The 18,634-nt window shown below is 37.7% G+C and overlaps 1 pseudogene; it reads right to left on the bottom strand.

Moving 5' to 3' along the window:
• Positions 1-525: 525 nt before the first annotated feature.
• On the bottom strand, positions 526-10,274 carry LOC129036210 (ras-related protein Rab-5C-like; annotated as a pseudogene).
• Between the last annotated feature and the right edge of the window lie 8,360 nt (positions 10,275-18,634).

Genomic DNA, 18,634 nt, shown 5'->3' with positions numbered 1-18,634 from the left:
ACGGGTTTGTGGCTGTCACAATAATGCTGTGATAATGCTGTGTTTTCCCAGAGGGGAGTAGGGGGCAGGGAGAGGGCTGCAGCCTGATGACAGCCAGATGAGGAAAGAGCTGCCTCTTCCTTCCCTAGCCCCAAGGCTTGCCCCACTGCCCAAACCCAAGACCACTTCAAACAAGGTAAGAATATGGATGCTCTTGCTGGGTCCGCTATTCCACAAGAGGGAAAGAAGGTAGCTGCTTGGACCCCACTGTCCCCATATACAAGGTTCGGGAGACAGGAGCATGTGGCTACTACCAGCAAAAGAAAAGTGGGAAAGCAGTAGGAAGAGGAGGAAGTGGGAAGAGCAGAAGATCATGTATTTTTAAAAAGTGACTTAAGACTTTAAATCGAATTAGTGTTTGTACAGAAAGGTATAGGTGAAATAACTCACTATGGCCTATGACCAAAATTATATGGAGAAATCATGGTGGACTCCTACTCCTACCCCCCTACCCAAGAGGTGGCCCGAGTCGTTAAGTACAATTGGTTAGAGTGGATTCCAGGTCATTAAGGTGGAAGACGTGGGGGCAGTGGGCAGGCAAGGGGGCGCTCCATTGCTGCAACACTGGTTGGGGCTGGCCAGGTGGTTCTCCTGGAGATCCACACCTTGGTTTCTGTCCGGAGCACCAGCTGCATTCTGGGGCTTGTTTTTGGGAAGTTTCTCAGCTATTGACATGAAAATTTCATTCACATTCATTGCAGCCTTTGCTGATGTCTCCATGAACAGCCAACTGTCGTCGTCTGCATAGGCTTGTGCTTCCTGGAATTCCAGGGGTCTCTTGCTGGCCAGGTCTGCCTTGTTACCCGTGAGTGCAAGGACCATGTTGGGGGTGGCCTGCTCGGTAGCTCCTTCACTCAGTTCTTGGCTCCAGCAAATGTATCTGTATTGGTGATGTCATAGACCACGATGGCAGCCTGGGCCCCCCGAAGAGTACATGGGGGCCAGGCTGTGATACCATTCCTGTCCAACTGTGTCCCAGATTCAAACCTAACTGTTGTGTTGTCGAAGCAGACATTCTGTATGAGGAAGGCTGCTCTGATTGTGCTCTCCTAGTACGCATGAAATTGTCCCTTCACAAGGCAGAGGACAGGCTAGATTTGCCCACTGCAGACCCAGCAGAACACGCTTAAATAGACAGATCTTATTGGGTCATTCTGTGCCTCCCCAACTCGCCACTGCCCATCCAGCTGCAGTGGTCCAGAGAGGTGGGAGCAGGGACCAGTCCTGTGCAAAGAGGCATTTAGTGGGGAGGGGGACCTCCAAGGTGGCTCTGGGGCAGTGGCTTTACTTGGGGCCAGGGCTTGGACCAGCTCTGCTTCTCTCCCCAAAGGCAGTGTCCCAGACTTCAGCCTCCTATCATGCTAATTTTCATTTTTCTGATGTGGCTGATCATATTTTCATAGAATAATTGGCTCCTCAGGTGGCTTCATGAAAATTCTTCACCACACCCTAGAAGAGGTGATATGACCAGGTAGGGAAAGTGATTCCAGGCTATTCAAAAATTTCATTTCCTAGAAGACTTTAAGCTTTGGCAAAGTTTCCTATCCTGTCCTAGCTTGGCTTGGAGTAAGTGGAGCACCTAAAATTGGACCATCAAGGCATACAACCATGAGCATCTATCACAATGCAAAAAAAAGTAAACTGAGGACCAAAAGTCCTTCCCTGCATTTTTCCTAGTGTGTAGGCCACACAAGCTGCCTGTATCATACCAAAAAACAGGGGAGCAACAAACCAATTACAGCCACTACTGAATATCTAGCCAAACTAAGTTGGATAATGAATATATCAATTTTATTCGATTTAGAAATATAACAGTATGCTACTCTTGCACCTTTATATAGTGAGCCATATTTATATTCCCTACACTAGACTCATCTAACCACCAAACCAAACATGGTATAATCTGCTCTAAATATGTAATCCATGCAAATCATCATATTATCCAAAACCTGCATGCTAGTACAGACTTGAGAGGTAAAGCAAATCCAGAGGCAGTTAGAAACTGAAAAATGAAGTGCCATAGCTGACCATCTCCTCTTGTGAAGATGTTTTAATGACCTCTTGGAGAAAGGGTTGGGCTCAGTGAAGGTAACTGAGAAAGGCTCAATGAAATAGCCTCATCAGAAAATAAAGCTTTTACCTAATTTCTGTGGCCGACAGGAATAAGGCATAATTTTAACCTTGATTAAAATTTCTTTGGCTTTTACATTCTATAAAATTGTTCATTCATGATCTTTCTATGGTGCCTTGTTTATAAGAAGAAGAATTTCTGTAGAAATGTTCACAGTGCATTATTCATAAATATTTTGGTCAATAAGTAGTGATGGTGGAGGCAGTAGCGGGGATGGAGAATAAGAGGAACTTGGCAATTAGATTTGTTATTTTTTAATCATAGAATCTCTCCATTCAATATGATTTAGAAAATGCGAATAATGATATTTAAGCTATTGGCAGAAACAGAAAAACAGTTTTGTAGCTATCTTTTTTTAGATTTGTTGAGCAACTAAATATAATAACTATAAATATGATAAATATGCTGGGTCTAAATAGCTTAGTAACTAAGAGCACAGTAGCTAAGAGCAGTTCCTGAAACTAGAAACTTTGAAATGCAAGCCTGTCACAGGCTTATGTTTTACATGTACCTTTACAGTCAGAGGTTCTGGAGACATTTATGTCAAGATGTTTCCAAGAGGCTCTCAGCATTGACTACCATAACTAGGCTTCCACAACACCACTCAGAAATAGCATACTCTTGGGTAATATAATTTAAGAGATTTGGGGAAGAACCATCCAATTCCAAAATATCTTCTCACTCATTGTTACAACGTGGAGAATTCTATCATTACACCCTACATAGAGCTTGAAAGTATTCGACAAGAGGACCCTATATATTTATTTTCAAAAGCAACTATTTTCAGAATACATGACTCAAAAATAATGTAACAGATGAGAAGGGAGTATGGGGTGAAAGCTGCATCATCTAATATAGGAGTAAGTTCTTTTAAGTGTTCCTTTATACCCCTATAAAATTGACTGAAGAATTATTAATGAATCAAAAGTAAGACTTACCTTCTTAGTAGCACATTCTGCTTATTCCTACTAATGAATCACTACTCCACCAGCCCTTCTTCCACTTGCCATAGCCAAGTGATTTCCTCCCTTTACTGCTGCATCTTAAGACTCCCAGTGGAGCCCAGCCAACATCTGACCATTCGTTCCCCAGGCCACCAAGATGAACTATTCAGCCTGTGTGTTCTGTGCAGGAAATCTTAGGCTGCTTCATTTACTAAAGGCAACAAATTTTTTTTGCCCAGTATTATTGCTGTTTTTAAAATGTAGATAATATATCAATAGTAAATGAAATCTGAACAACTAATTAAGAATTAGAAAACCACTTTTGTGATTAAAACCTGAATTACTATTAATGCTGAAAATCTTGGGAATTTTAATGAATAATGTGTAGATTATGTATTATTTTGTCATTTTTTATGTAGCAGGAAACTTAATTTGAAGGCCAAATCCAAAGTCACATACAGCGGCAGGAAAAAAACAGGAAGAGCTGCAAATCTCTGTGAATATAGAATCATAAAAACCTAGGCTTGGCAAGGAAACTCCTTTTCTCTTTAGATGTGCTTCATACAAATCAGTTCTCAATAATATTGTGGGGAAGAAATATTTGTGCAATACAAGGCAGGAGGATTGTGAAGCTACTGTTATGTGTGGTTATACACACAGAGAGATGTGTACACACAGACGCATAGAAAAATGAATGTCCTCCTATGAAGGGAAGAAATAAATCAAGAAATTTGTATTTTAAAAAACTGAACGAATCAACAAAATAACATACATAGAATGAACACTGAGGAAAATAAAATATTTGGCAAGAATCTAATTAGCCATATCAACCGAGAGAGGTCTGGGTTAGTTTTAGTAAACACAGAGTGGTTTCTGAGTAGAAAGTAAACAACTGCACAGAGGTACTGTTCTAATCACATTTGTTCTAACATTGACCTTATAATAATTAAAAATTGATGCTTGCAACATAATACAGCTGTGCAATCATATTTAAACCTAATCATTTCATAGACAGAGGAAAGTTGTACAAAAAGGTCAAAAACACTTTAATTTCATGACAGTAAATTTACTCTTTATTCCCAAAGTGAAAATGTCTAATTTCTAAAAGAGCAAACCAATAATTACTTATTATAAAGCTATTTTAGTCAATACTTAATTTTGCTATATTGATTAGTGTTTAGACATTTAAAATGTGCCCTACAGCAAGAATATGTGTTTACAATATGATTCTCTCTACTGATGTTTATAAGTATTACAGATATCGATTTAAGACATGTCTCAAAAATGCCAAACTTAATAGTAATCATATAAAAAACTGACTCTTAAAATTGGAATTTAACTTTAAAAATTTGAATACCAGTGTCCTTAAAGATCTCTTTGTATCATGATCACCAATTCTGCCATTAAATACTTTAACCGTGAGTGCTCAATTAGACTGCATTATAAACTCTACCCCATCCCAAAAGTAAAAGAGAGAAAAAAATAAATGATCAATTTTACCGTTCACAACTGGAACAAAATGTTTTCTCTCTATTTTATGTACTTCTGATTGTAAAATAAAGACTGGGATATTATTTCCCCCTTAACTTGTATTCTGTGTAACTTAGAGCTCCTTGCAATAAAACAAAATGATGCTTCATCAGGATGTTACTGGGAGTACCAAGGCAATTTACAAACATTAAGTCCGAGAACATCACTGTGAGGCAGGTATTAATATAACACTTCTCTCTTGAGGAGTTCAATGCACTTTACATAACGTTATTTTATTAACTCTTCCTTGAGCTGGGCAAAAAGACTAAGAATATGTCTAACCACTTACCTCACTCACATGCATGTATAAAAACAATAAAAGAGATGGTTCTACACAACCACATCTTTTAAATTCGCTTTCACTTCCAATCTGAAATTATGACTAAAGATAAGGCCAACTAAGTCACTCAATATATTTGGCTTCTACTAATATTGATTTTGAACAGGTATCAATTTTATAAATATGAATTCAGAATTAAACATTTAAAAGATAATTAATCCCAGTAATTCTTGAGCAATAATTGTTTTTGAAGCTGGAAAAAATTGACAGTAATAAGTTTTCCCTCTATTATAATATACTAAAGATTCCAAAACCACATTATAATTCTGTGGACAAGCTTCACAACATCCTTAAGTAAATCTATGCATTTCTTAGCAAGAGTGCAACTATGCACACATGAAGACAGCCAGAAGAGATATATAAAGTGAAAGATATAGAAATGCTAATGATATCTAATGACACCTACCAAGTGTCAGCCACTATTCTAAGGAATCTACACATATTCACTCATTTAATCCTCATAACTCTATGAGATGGGCAGCATTTTCATCATTTTATAGACAAGAAAATTGAGACTCAGGAAGTTGAGTTAGTCCTAGGTCACAGAGCTACAAAGTGGCAGAGCTGAGATGCAAACACAGAAAATGAGTCCAGAGTCCATGTTCCCAACCCATGTTCTAGAAAAGAAGTTGTCCCCAAACATCCCTGATCATGGAATTCTGAATCCATAATTATAATCTTTTCCACTCCAAATGTCACATTTCCCAACTCACAGTCTACCTCACAGTAATCACAGAACAACTGCTCAATTTTATGTATCTTACTTTCAAAATACGATACCTGTATTTAGAAAATGGTCACAGGAAGGCAGTATAATATAGTTTGGAGCACAGACCTCAGGATCAGACAGACCTAACAGGCTATCCCTAAGCAAGTTATTTCTATCCAAGCTAAACAATATAGATGGTGGAACCTACCTCCTGATGCTGTAGTGAGAATTAAATAAGTTAATATAACACATTTAACACACGCCTTACTATACCTTCTACATAGTAAGCATTCAACAATCGTTGCTACTGTAAGTTAGTATAAACTTACTCAAGCCATTCTCAGAACTCTGAAACTCAGAATTACCATTGAATTTAGCATATCTCAATGCTGGTGTCAATAGAACTAAATTGATTTTTTCATCAAATATATGTTCTAGGCACTGGCCATGATCTCATTTAATCTTCGGAACAAACCTATAATTTGTGTTTTTATTCCCACTTGCAGGAAAATAAGCCTTAAGATTGTAAGTAACATCCATAACCATGCCAGTAATAATTAGATGATTAATCAATTAACTGCATGGATCCCACAAAGCAGGTTAAAAAGTAACCAATAAGCAAGAAAATTATTTGAAAAAGTCTTCTCTCTCATAAAATTATAGAACTAAAAATTCCTAGACTGAAGTTCACCTTGTTTAGCCTTTGCTATAATTAGAGCAAAGCTGTGCCCAGAGAAAGTAGTTAGAACAGAGATGATAAAAAGGAAAAATACTCCCTGAAAATATACACGCCACCCCCCCCGCCACCCTATTTCCAGTATACACCAGGCACTTCTGATTCTTCCACCATCAGAACCACTGAAGAAAATAGCAAGGGCCAAGGTCAGGGTAGGAGCCTTCAGAGTTGGACAGTGTTACAGGGGAAACAGGCAAGAAGTCTGCACTTGGGGACTGGTGCTTCAGCCAGGGTGAGGTACAAGATTGTAGATCTGTAAAGCATATTTGCCTCAAATCAGCCTCACCTGCACCCAAACATGCTGCAAAGGTCGGCTTCTGGTCTATTCACAGAAATCTGGAGAAAAAGAGAAAATGCATTACATTAGTCTTTTGCTGACCTCTTCCTTGACACTTGACCTACCAGCATTCCCTAAATTGGAAATGTCTTAGTTACGCAAAACAAAAATAGTTCCTGCTGAATTAGGACATTATTTCCTCATTCCCTCTATTTAATGTAAAAGAAACATTTTTGTCATTTGCATAATGACCTGCTGCATATAGAAAGACAATTATTTATGATTTTCACTTTAAAAACATGATTCTGAATTGATTATGATACATAACAATCATGTGAAAATATGATTGCAAATAAGATTTAAGTGAAAGAATGGAATTTCCACTTTCATCAGCCAACGTATAAACCAATATGGACAAGGTGGCAGATACAAAATAATCATATATAAAGAGAGACACAAGCTCAATGATAAGGGTCTTTTTACACAGGCACAGAAAGTAGTGGGAAACAATCTTCAGCCCATATGTCACAAGAAATAGAATTTTAAAAAATTCACATTATCCCAAGAACATATAAGATCTTATGTTCCATTATAAACTAGCAGGTAGCACCCAACCTAGTCATTTCTTCAAAGAATCGGTGGCCTCTCTCAATAACTCATTCCAACTTTTAGTAATTGTCATATAAAGGTAAGCTTTTCTTTTATCTAACTTCAGTCACTTATATAATATGATTGAAAAACCTGGAATGATGCTCCACACATGCAGGATACTTCATAAACCCTTGTGGATGGGATGTTGATTTCAGTCTATTTCCCTTTTTTCTGACCTCAGTGGAGACAGGAGAAGTGCTTAGACAGAAACATTGGCAAAATGGTTAGAGATAAGAGGAAGTTGATTAGGGACAAGTGCAGAGTGGAACCAGGGAAGAAAACAACATGGAATGACTCACTGTGCCCCAGAACAGTGTGATCTGTTTTAGAAGACACAGCCAGCCACCAACAAAATGTGAGTTGTAAAGCAGAATATGCTCAAACATGCGCTCAGAAGAATTACTGCTGCCTTCCAACTCACTTCCACACAGATAAATCAATCAATCCATCTGTCTCTCTAACCCTGACCTCTGTGCGGAGTTCAAGTTCTACTTACACCATTGTAAAACTGAACTGGGTGGACAGGATATTCTTTCCCGTGACTCACTCTATCCTTCCTCCACAGCTTTACTGCTGGTATGAAGACATCTTTGGTAAGCTCTAGTGAAGAGAACTACAATAACCACTGACACTTTAATATGAAAAACAATCCGTACTAACAAAGGAAAAATGTTGTCTTATCTTGTAGATTCACCAATATCTTAAACCCAAAAATATACAGAAAAGACCTCATACTGCCCGTCCGAAAACAAACAAACAAACAAACAAAAACCAACAGAGAACTCTGGGGGACACGGTCAGAAGCTCACTGGGAAAATTAAGATAGGCGATTGGTAAACAGCAGGACCCTTTCTGAAAGAATGGACTTGCCTCTTATCCCCTACAATAAAAGGTCCAAGAAAGGGGTTAAATTTGGATGTCCTGGCAGCACCTCAAACTTAACATTTCTAAAATTAAACTTCTCCAAGAACCAGTTTCTGCTGACTTCCTGTTCGTTAAGGGTACACTTGTTCTCTCTGGCTCCAAACATGAGTCATCTTGCTTTATTCCTCTCCCACCCCCACCATATCTAATTAAACACCAAGTTGCATCTATTTTTTTCTTCAGCACTTCTTTGCAACTCTCTGTTGCTCTCTTTTCCCATGCTTTATCTCTAATTTGGTTTTGACCCCATATTAGGCCCATTATTCTTCCAAACAATGCATCTGGCTGTAGTTTCCATTTTGAGTTTGAGCTCTGCCTTGTTTAGGTCTGCTCCTTATCAAAAAGATTCTGTGATACCCGCTTGTCTGCTGAACAAAGATGTTGCAAGCTATTTCCAAATGCACCCCCAACTGCCTTTCAGTCTTACCTTCTCGTATTTTCCTGGGCATCAGCCAAACTAGCTATCATCCTACTCCCTACCATACTCTATTGCCTTAACTCCTACCACTTCCTTTTTCTGAAATACAATCTCTGCACCCTCAGAAATTCCAAGCATGCTGCCTGCACAAACATTAATGCCACAAATTCACCTGTGAATGCTTGTTCAGATATTTTTATTCAAAAAGTCATGTCTAAGACCGAAAAATACGTATTTTAAGTGTTTTTTAAACTGAAACTCCACGAGTTTCCATAGAAAAAGGTGTTACCAACTCAACTCATAGTTCAAGATGTTGAGATAGAGCCCACACAAAATAATCTTCCTTAAAAAAAAAAAACTCTTATTAAAACTGCATAATTCAACCTGGCAAAGCAATTAATATTCAATAATAATAATAGATTGATGTTAAATAATAAATTCATGTTTAATAATAAATTTATGTTCAATAATACTAATAAATGGATATCACTTGGAGTTTAATTTTATATTTTAGGTTAGGCACTGTGGCTCACACCTATAATCCCAGCACTTTGGGGGGCCAATGCAAGAGATTGCTTGGAGCCAAGAGACTAGCCTGGGCAACATGGTGAGACCCCCATCTCTACAAAAGTAATTTTTTTTAATTAAAACAAAATTTTATCCTTGGGAGGCCTTTTAGATCAAATAAATCAAGCAAAGTAATATTTTAGTTGACAGCTTCTGTTTAAAATTATTTGCATTCCTAGCAAAAAAGAATTCTACAATATTTACTATAATGCACTATCAAAAAATGCACAAAAATAAGTCTATTTTCTTACAGAAATGATTTTGGTTTGCTATACAACTTTTCTTATTGATCCTAAAAGTTCAAATAACTTATACTTTACTATTGTACAACAGCAAGTAATAGAAGGTTAAAAAAAAAAAAAGACTTTTCTTAACTTATGTTGGAATGGAGACTTTTCTTTGTCTATTTGTACTCTGGTCTCACCATGCTTTTTTGCAAGTATTTCCTATCTGTGTAAAGGTCACCTTTCCTTGGAAGCCCTACCACTGAATCAGTCTACTTTAGCCTCCTTATTAGTTCTTAGGAAAGCCACTGTCCATACAAGGAACTTCGAATACAGATTAAGTAAACACAAACAAAATTGCAATTTTACCTCATTCTAATCCCAAATCTACACTTGACCTATTAGGTGGCACACATCGTGAAAGTTTAAAAGTGAAAAAGACACAGTCTTTAAATAGAGAGTCAAGGGGAGAGCTAGATACCAAATTCAGTTGGAAGAAAAGCAAGGTTATTTGCAGGAGAGTGTAGGAAAGTCATTTAAAAGTCCCTCAGAAAAAAAAAAAACAAAAAAGAAGAAAGAAAGAAAACATTAGCAGTGGTAATAAAATGCATCTCTATAATCATCTCTCTCTGCTTTGAAAAAAAAAAATTGAGGAAAATTTTCCATGCCCCTAAAGGTGCACTCAGAACATATTTGTCATGGTCTGTTGTAGACTATTTACTTGTATTTCTAACTCACCTAAATCTTGTAGGCAATATAAAATGCTGGATTCGGCCAGGCGCATTGCCTCACATCTGTAATCCCAGCACTTTGGGAGGCCAAGGCAGGCAGATCATCTGAGGTCAGGAGTTCAAGACCAGCCTGGCCAACATGGTGAAACTCCATGTCCTCTAAAAATACAAAAATTAGCCAGGCATGGTGGCACGAATCTGTAATCCCAGCTACTCGGGAGGCTGAAGCAGGAGAATTGCTGGAACCCAGGAGGCAGAGGTTGCAGTGAGCCAAGATCATACCATTGCACTCCAGCCTGGGTGACAAGAGCAAGACTCCATCTGAAAAAAAAAAAAAAAAAATGCTGAATTCATAGGATGGCCTATAAGTATTAGAAGAATTCAAAAAGACCAGTGCAGGTGAATTAGTCAAGTGTGGCTTCAGGAAGAAATCACCATCGGTTTTTTTCTTATCCAGACCCATCTTTTCTAAACAACTTGTTTTTGCATAGAGCCAGAATCTAATCAGGCTCTCTCTGTTTCCTTACAAAGTCAACTTTGATATTTATCTAAACATTTTATAGCTCCTTCTGCTAATTTACATGTTGTTTGTATTACACAGGTGAAGTCAAACCTTTTTCAACAAATATCATAATAGTGAAGTGGTTCTGGCTTACAAAGTTGTTTCTGTGTTCCACCTGACATTCATAGGTCCAAAATTTTAGTAACTTGGTTATAATAAGCTAAACAATGGACTATCTAGTATACAGGAATCCTTTTCTGAAAGCCATCTACGTGGTCCCATTCCTTACGAGAAAGACCATGATAATGTGTTGGTACATTGCAATGAAGGGAGAGAAGGAAGGGAAGGAGGAAGAAAGAAAGAGGAAATGAAAGATGGAAAGAAGGGAGAAAGGGAGGAAGGAGAGAAGGAAGGAAAAAAGGGAGGGAGAATTGAATTGAACTAAGATGTTTACACTTTCTATTTGGTCATCTCATAGCATCTTTACCTCTCTTCACGCTTTTCTACATCAAACAATATCTAAACAAAACTACCATGAGTTCCCAAATGGCCTTTAAAACAATATTCTAATAGTCTAATAGATACAGAGGCAAGAAATCCATAAATTCAAAGAGAATTAATTTTCTCTTCAGAATTTATACATGAACAACATGAATTGTAGAAATTTTAACAATTTATATTTTATTACAGAATTTCATTCCAACTAAGAGGAAAAAATAATTTTGCACCCTTAAAGAATTAACTCACCAGGCACGGTGGCTCACACCTGTAATCCCAGCACTTTGGGAGGCCAAGGAGGGTGGATCACCTGAGGTCAGGAGTTCGAGGCCAGCCTGACCAACATGGTGAAACCCCGCCTCTACTAAAAATACAAAATTAGCCGGGCATGGTGGCGCATGCCTGTAATCCCAGATACTTTGGAGGCTGAGGCAAGAGAATCACTGGATCCAGGGAGGCGGAGGTTGTAGTGAGCTGAGATCGTGCCATTGCACTCCAGCCTGGGCAATGAGTGAAACTCCATCTCAAAAAAAAAAAAAAAAAAAGAATTAACTCTAGTTCAATAAACACAGCCAAAATAAATACTCATGGCTATATAAAAGATTAATATATAAAGATCTAGTCACATAACTTTTTTTACTTTAAAAAATGTTTAACTTTTATTTTAGGTTTAAAGGTACATGTGAAGGTTTATTACATAGGTAAATGTGTCATGGGGGTTTGTTGTACAGATTATTTCATCACCCAGGTATTAAGCCCAGTACCCAATAGTTATCTTTTCTGCTCCTCTCTCTCCTCCCACTCTCCTGGCTCAAGTAGGCCCAAGGGTCTGTTGTTTTCTTCTTTGTGTTCATAAGTTCTCACCATATAGCTCCCACTTATAAGTGAGAACATGTGGTATTTGGTTTTATGTTCCTGTGTTAATTTGCTAAGGATGATAGCATCCAGCTCCACCTATGTTCCTGCAAAAGACATGATCTCGTTCTTTTTTATGGCTGCATAATATTCCATGGTGTATATGTACCATATTTTTTATCCTATCTGTCATTGATGGGCATTTAGGTTGATTCCATGTCTTCATTATTGTGAATAGTGCTGCAGTGAAAATTCACATGCATGTATCTTTATGGTAGAATGCTTTATATTCCTCTGGGTATATACTCAGTAAAGGGATTGTTGGGTCGAATGTAGTTCTGCTTTTAGCTCTTTGAGGAATCACCATATTGCTCTCCACAATGGTTGAACTAATTTACAGTCCCACCAATAGTGTATAAGCGTTCCCTTTTCACCACAGCCTTGCCAGCATCTGTTATTTTTTGACGTTTCCATAGTAGCCATTCTGACTACTCATTGGGATCTCATTGTGGTTTTGATTTGCCTTTCTCTAATGATTCATAATATTGAGCTTTTTTCCTTTTTTTTTTTTTTTTTTTTTGACACCAAGTCTCACTCTGTTGCCCAGGCTGGAGTATAGTGGCGTGATCTTGGCTCACTGCAACATCTGCCTCCTGGGTTCAAGTGATTCTCCTGCCTCAGCCTCCCAAGTACCTGGGACTACAGGTGTGTGCCACCATGCCCGGCTAATTTTTGTATTTTGTATTTTTAGTAGATACAGGGTTTCGCCATGTTGGCCAGGCCGGTCTCAAACTCCTGACCTCAGGTGATCCACCTGCCTCGGCCTCCTAAAGTGCTGGGATTACAGGCATGAGCCACCACGCCCAGCTGAGCTTTTTTTTCATATGCTTCGTAGCCACATGTATGTCTTCTTTTGAGATGTGTTTGTTCATGTACTCTGACCACTTTTATTTTTTTATTTTTTTATTTTATTTTATTCTTTTTTTGAGACGGAGTCTCGCTCTGTCGCCGAGGCTGGAGTGCAGTGGCGCGATCTCAGCTCACTGCAAGCTCCGCCTCCCGGGTTCACGCCATTCTCCTGCCTCAGCCTCCAGAGTAGCTGGGACTACAGGCACCCACCACCACGCCCACCTAATTTTTTGTATTTTTAGTAGAGACGGGGTTTCACCGTGTTAGCCAGGATGGTCTCGATCTCCTGACCTCGTGATCCGTCCACCTCGGCCTCCCAAAGTGCTGGGATTACAGGCGTGAGCCACCGCGCCCGGCCAACTCTGACCACTTTTTAATGGAGTTGTTTTTCTCTTGTATATTTAAGTTCTTTACAGATTTTGGATATTAGACCTTTGTCAGATGCATAGATTGCAACCTACAGAATATATCCGATTCTGTAGGTTGTCTGTTTACTCTGTTGTTAGTTTGTTTTGCTGTGCAGAAGCTCTTAAGTTTAATTAGATCCCAATTGTCAATTTTTGCTTTTGTTGCTATTGCTTTTGGTGTCTTTGTCACGAAATCTTTGCTCATTCATATGTCCAGGATGGTACTGCCTAGGTTGTCTTCCAGGGTTTTTATAGTTTTGGGTTTTATATTTACGTCTTTAATCCATCTTGAGTTGATATTTGTATATGGTGTAAGGAAAGGGTCCAGCTTCAATCTTCTGCAGGTGGCTAGCCAGTTATCCCAGCACCATTTATTGAATGGGGAGTCTTTTCCCTATTGTTTATTTTTGTCAGCTTTGTCAAAGATCAGATGGTTGTAGATATGAAGCCTTATTTCTGGGCTCTCTATTCTGTCCCATTGGTCTATGTACCTGTTTTTGTACCAGTACCATGCTGTTTTGGTTACTGTAAACTTGTAATTTTCAAGTTGGGTAATGTGATGCCTCCAGCTTTGTTCTTTTTGCTTAGGATTGCCTTGGCTCTTCAGGCTCTTTTTTGGTTCCATATGAATTTTAAAATAGTTTTTCCTAGTTTTGTGAAGAATGTTGTCAGTAGTCTGGTAGAAATAGCACTGAATCTGTAAACTGCTTTGGGAAGTATAGCCATTTTAATTTTATTGATTCTTCTCATCCATGAGCATGGGATTTTTTTAATTTGTTTGTGTCTTCTCTGATTTCTTTGAGAAGTGTTTTGTAATTCTCATTGTAGAGATCTTTCACTTCCTAGTTAGCTGTATTCCTAGGTATTTTGTGTGTGTGTGTGACAATTGTGAATGGGATTGCCTTTCTGATTTGGCTCTCAGTTTGGCTGTTGGTGGTGTATAGGAATGCTCGTGATTTTTGTACATTGATTTTGTATCCTAAAACTTTGCTGAAGTTATTTATCAGCTGAAGGAGCTTTTGGGCCTAGGCTATGGGGTTTTCTAGATACAGAATTATATCATCTGCAAACAGAGATAGTTTGACTTCCTCTCTTCCTATTCAGATGCCTTTATTTCTTTCTCTTGCCTGATTGCTCTGGTTAGGACTTCCAATTCTATGTTGAACAGAAGTAGTAAGAGAGGGCATCCTTATCTTGTGCCAGTTTTTTGAGGGAATGCGTCCAGCTTTTGCCCATTTAATATAATGTTGGCTGTGGGTTTGTCATAGATGGCTTTTGTTATTTTGAGTTATGTTTGTTCAATACCTAATTTATTGAGAGTTTTTAACATGAAGTGGTGTTGAATTTTATCAAAAGCCTTTTCTGCATCTATTGAGATAATCACGTGGTTTTTGTCTTTAGTTCTGTTTATGTGATGAATCACATTTATTGATTTGCATATGTTGAACCAACCTTGCAGCCCAGGAATGAAGCCTACTTGATCATGGTGGATTAGTTTTTTGATGTGCTGCTGGATTTGGTTTGCCAGCATTTTGTTGAGGGTTTTTGCATTGATGTTCATCAAGGATATTGGCCTGAAGTTTTCTTTATTTGTTGTGTCTCTGCCAGGTTTTGGTATCAAAATGATGCTGGCCTCATAGAATGATTTCGGGAGGAGGGATTTTTGGAATAGTTTCTGCAGGAATGATACTAGCTCTTCTTTGTACATCTGGTAGAATTCAAGTGTAAATCCATCAGGCTCTGTGCTTTTTTTGATTGGTGGATTATTTTTTACTGATTCAATTTTGGAGCTCATTATTGGCCTGTTCAGGGAATAAATTTCTTCCTGGCTCAGTCTTAGGAGGGTGTATGTGTCCAGAAATTTATTCGTCTTTTCTAGGTTTTCTAGTTTGTGTGCACAGAGGTGTTCACAGTAGTTTATGATGGTTGTTTTTATTTATGTGGGGGTTACTAGTAACATTTCCTTCATCATTTTTAATTGTGTTTATTTGGATATTCTCTCTTTTCTTCTTTATTAGTCTAGCTAGTGGCCTATATATTTTATTACTGTTTTCAAAAAAAAAAACAACTCTCGCATTTATTAATCTTTTGAATGGTTTTTTGTGTCTCAATTTCCTGCATTTCAGCTCTGATATTTGTTATTTTTCATCTTCTATTAGCTTTGGGGTTGATTTGTTCTTGTTTCTTTTTTTCTTCTTCATCTTCTTCTTTTTTTTAAAGATAGGGTCTCACTCTGTTGCCCAGGCTGGAGTGCAGTGGCACGATCTCAGCCCACTACAACTTCTGCCTCCTGGGTTCAAGCAATTCTCCTGCCCGTGCGCACCACCACACCTGGCTAATTTTTGTTTTTTGGTAGAAACAGTTTCATCATGTTGGCCAGGCTGGTCTTGAACTCCTGACCTCAAATGAACCTCTTGCCTCAGCCTCCCAAAGTCCTGGGGCAGGTGTGACCCACCTCACTGACCTTGTTCTTGTTTCTCTCATTCTTTCTGTTGTGAAGTTAGGTTGTTGATTTGAGATCTTTCTTTTTGATGTGGCCATTTAGTGCTATGAATTTAACACTGCCTTAGTTGTGTCCCAGAGAATCTGGTATGTTATATCTTTGTTCTCATTATTTTCAAAGAACTTCTTGATTTCTGCCTTAATTTCATTATTTACCCAAAAGTTATTCAGGGTCATGTTGTTTAATTTCCATGTAATAGCATGGTTTTGAGAGATTTTCATTGGCTTGACTTCTGTTTTTATTGTGCTGTGGTCCAAGAGAATATTTGGTATGATTTCAGTTATTTTACATTTGTTGAGGATTGTTTTGTGTCCAAATATGTGGTCAGTTTTAGAGTATGTGCCATGTGGTGATGAGAAGACTGTATATTCTGTTGTTTTGGGGTGAAGATTTCTGTAAAGGTCTATCAGATGTATTTGGTCCAATGCTGAGGTTAGGTCCCAAATATCTTTCTTAATTTTCTGCCTCAATGATCTGTCTAACACTCTCAGTGGAGTGTTGAAGTCTCCCACTATTATTGTGTGGGAATATATGTCTCTTTGTAGGTCTCTAAGAACTTGCTTTATAAATCTGGGTGTTCCTGTGTTGGGTGCACTTATATGTAGGATAGTTAGGTTTCTTGGATTGAACTTTTTACCATTATGTAATGCCCTTCTTTGTCTTTTTTGATCTTTGTTGGTTTGAAATCTGTTTTGTCTAAAATTAGTACTGTAACTCCTACTTTTTTTGTTTTCCATTTTCTTAGTAGATTTTTCTCCATCACTTTATTTTGAGCCTATGAGCGTCATTATGTGTCGTCACATAATTTTTAAGAGCAAAGTAACTACAAATTAAATGTATAAACAATTGATTAAATATATTAATTTAATAAATCAGAATAGTATATAATCACTAAAAGTGATGCTGTAGAAATATATTCACTAAAATAAAATTCAAATTTTTAAGAAGCAGATTGCAAAATACTATAAAGTCATATAACTGCTTAACTATGGGGATATGTTCTGAGAAATGTGAGGTTAGTTGATTTTGTTATGCAAACATCATAGTGTGTACTTACACAAACCTAGATAGTATAGCCTACTACACACCTAGCTATATTGTATAGCCTGTTGCTCCTAGGCTACAAACCTGTACAGCATGTTACTGTACTGAATAATGGAGGCAGTTGTAACACAATGGTAAGTATTTGTGTATCTAAACATAGAAAAGGTACAGTAAAAATAAGGTATTATAATCTTATAGGACCACCATTGCATATGCAGTCATTGACCCAAACATCATTAATGTGGTGCATGACTGTACATGGTATACTTGTAACATTTTGTGACACATATAATCGTGGAAAATAAACACTAGTAAGACAGTCACCAAAATGTTAATTATATTCATCTCTGACTTGGAGGTTATGGCTAATATTTTATTTTGTTTTTAATACTTTGTCTATTTTACACATTATCTATAATAAACATGTAATATTTTGATAACCAGAACAAAAACAAAAGAAAATGCCTGGATTCTAATGATAGCTGGGTCACGTTGAGCAAGTTGCTTAAGCTCATTCAGCCAAAGATACTTCATCTAAAAATCTGGGGCTATAATTGTACCAACTTTTTAGGGTTGGGTAATAATTAAATTAAATAATATAATTCATGTAAAATTCTTAGCACTGGTACATGAGTAAATGGAAGTTTGAAAAGACAAGCTACAAGAGCTGTACAGGAATTTCAAGTTTCCCCTCCTCTTTTATTCTTAATCATTTTAACCATCAACAATTTAGTTAGTGTACCCTTGAGTTCAAACTCTCCTAAATCAAATCATTGTTTCACTAACTTTTGGAGGTTTGTTGAACCAAAGAACATAACTGTGGCTGTGGCCCAAGTTAATATTTCCCATCAGCTGCATTACACATTGGTAGTTTCAGTAAATGACCATCATGGCCAACAGAGGAAAGAAAAGAATTATCTTCCTAATTCATACTCTTTGGGAATTCTAAGAAGGAAACACATAATTACTAGAATTTGGCTGGCATATTGAATCTGGGGCGTGAAGAAAAGTCATGGGACTTTTAATGATAGAAAACAATTCAGACCTCAGATTTTTATGTCATTAAATTTAAAAAAAGTCCTTAAAGTAAGATACTCTAATGAAGAAAGGTTTTCTTCTGGGTATACTTCAGTCATTTTAACTGGAAATATAAATTGTTATTCTGTATAATTATTATATTTTTATTGTTTCTTGAATATATATGTCAGTATTAATCATGTAATAATCTGATTGAAGATAGTCACAAGTTCAAAGAGCCACTCATTCCTTCCTTCATTCATTCACCCAAGAAATATTTATTGATCACTCAGTATGTGACATTCACTGTGTAGATACTGAGGATACAAGGAAGGGCTCTTCTTGTGAAGACACATAATGGGGAAAATATTCAAATAAGAACACAAATAATTATATAATTATAATTGAAGTTACAAAGGCGAGGTGGCATGGCTCTGAGTGAGGAGTGGAGGATGTGGAATTAGAAGCAGCAAGTTTTGGTCAGGTGCGGTGGCTCACACCTGTAAACCCAGCACTTTGGGAGGCTGAAGCGGTGAATCACCTGAGGTCAGGGGTTCGAGACCAGCCTGGCCAACATGGTGAAACCCTGTCTCTACTAAAAATACAAAAATTAGCTGGGTGTGGTGGCCTGTAATCCCAGCTACTCAGGAGACTGAGGCAGCAGAATCGCTTGAACCC

The sequence above is a fragment of the Pongo pygmaeus genome, chromosome 4 (assembly GCF_028885625.2).
Source record: "Pongo pygmaeus isolate AG05252 chromosome 4, NHGRI_mPonPyg2-v2.0_pri, whole genome shotgun sequence".
Classification (NCBI taxonomy): domain Eukaryota; kingdom Metazoa; phylum Chordata; class Mammalia; order Primates; family Hominidae; genus Pongo; species Pongo pygmaeus.
The sequence above is the reverse complement of the archived record's forward strand: the minus strand, read 5'-3'. Positions and strand labels throughout refer to the sequence as shown.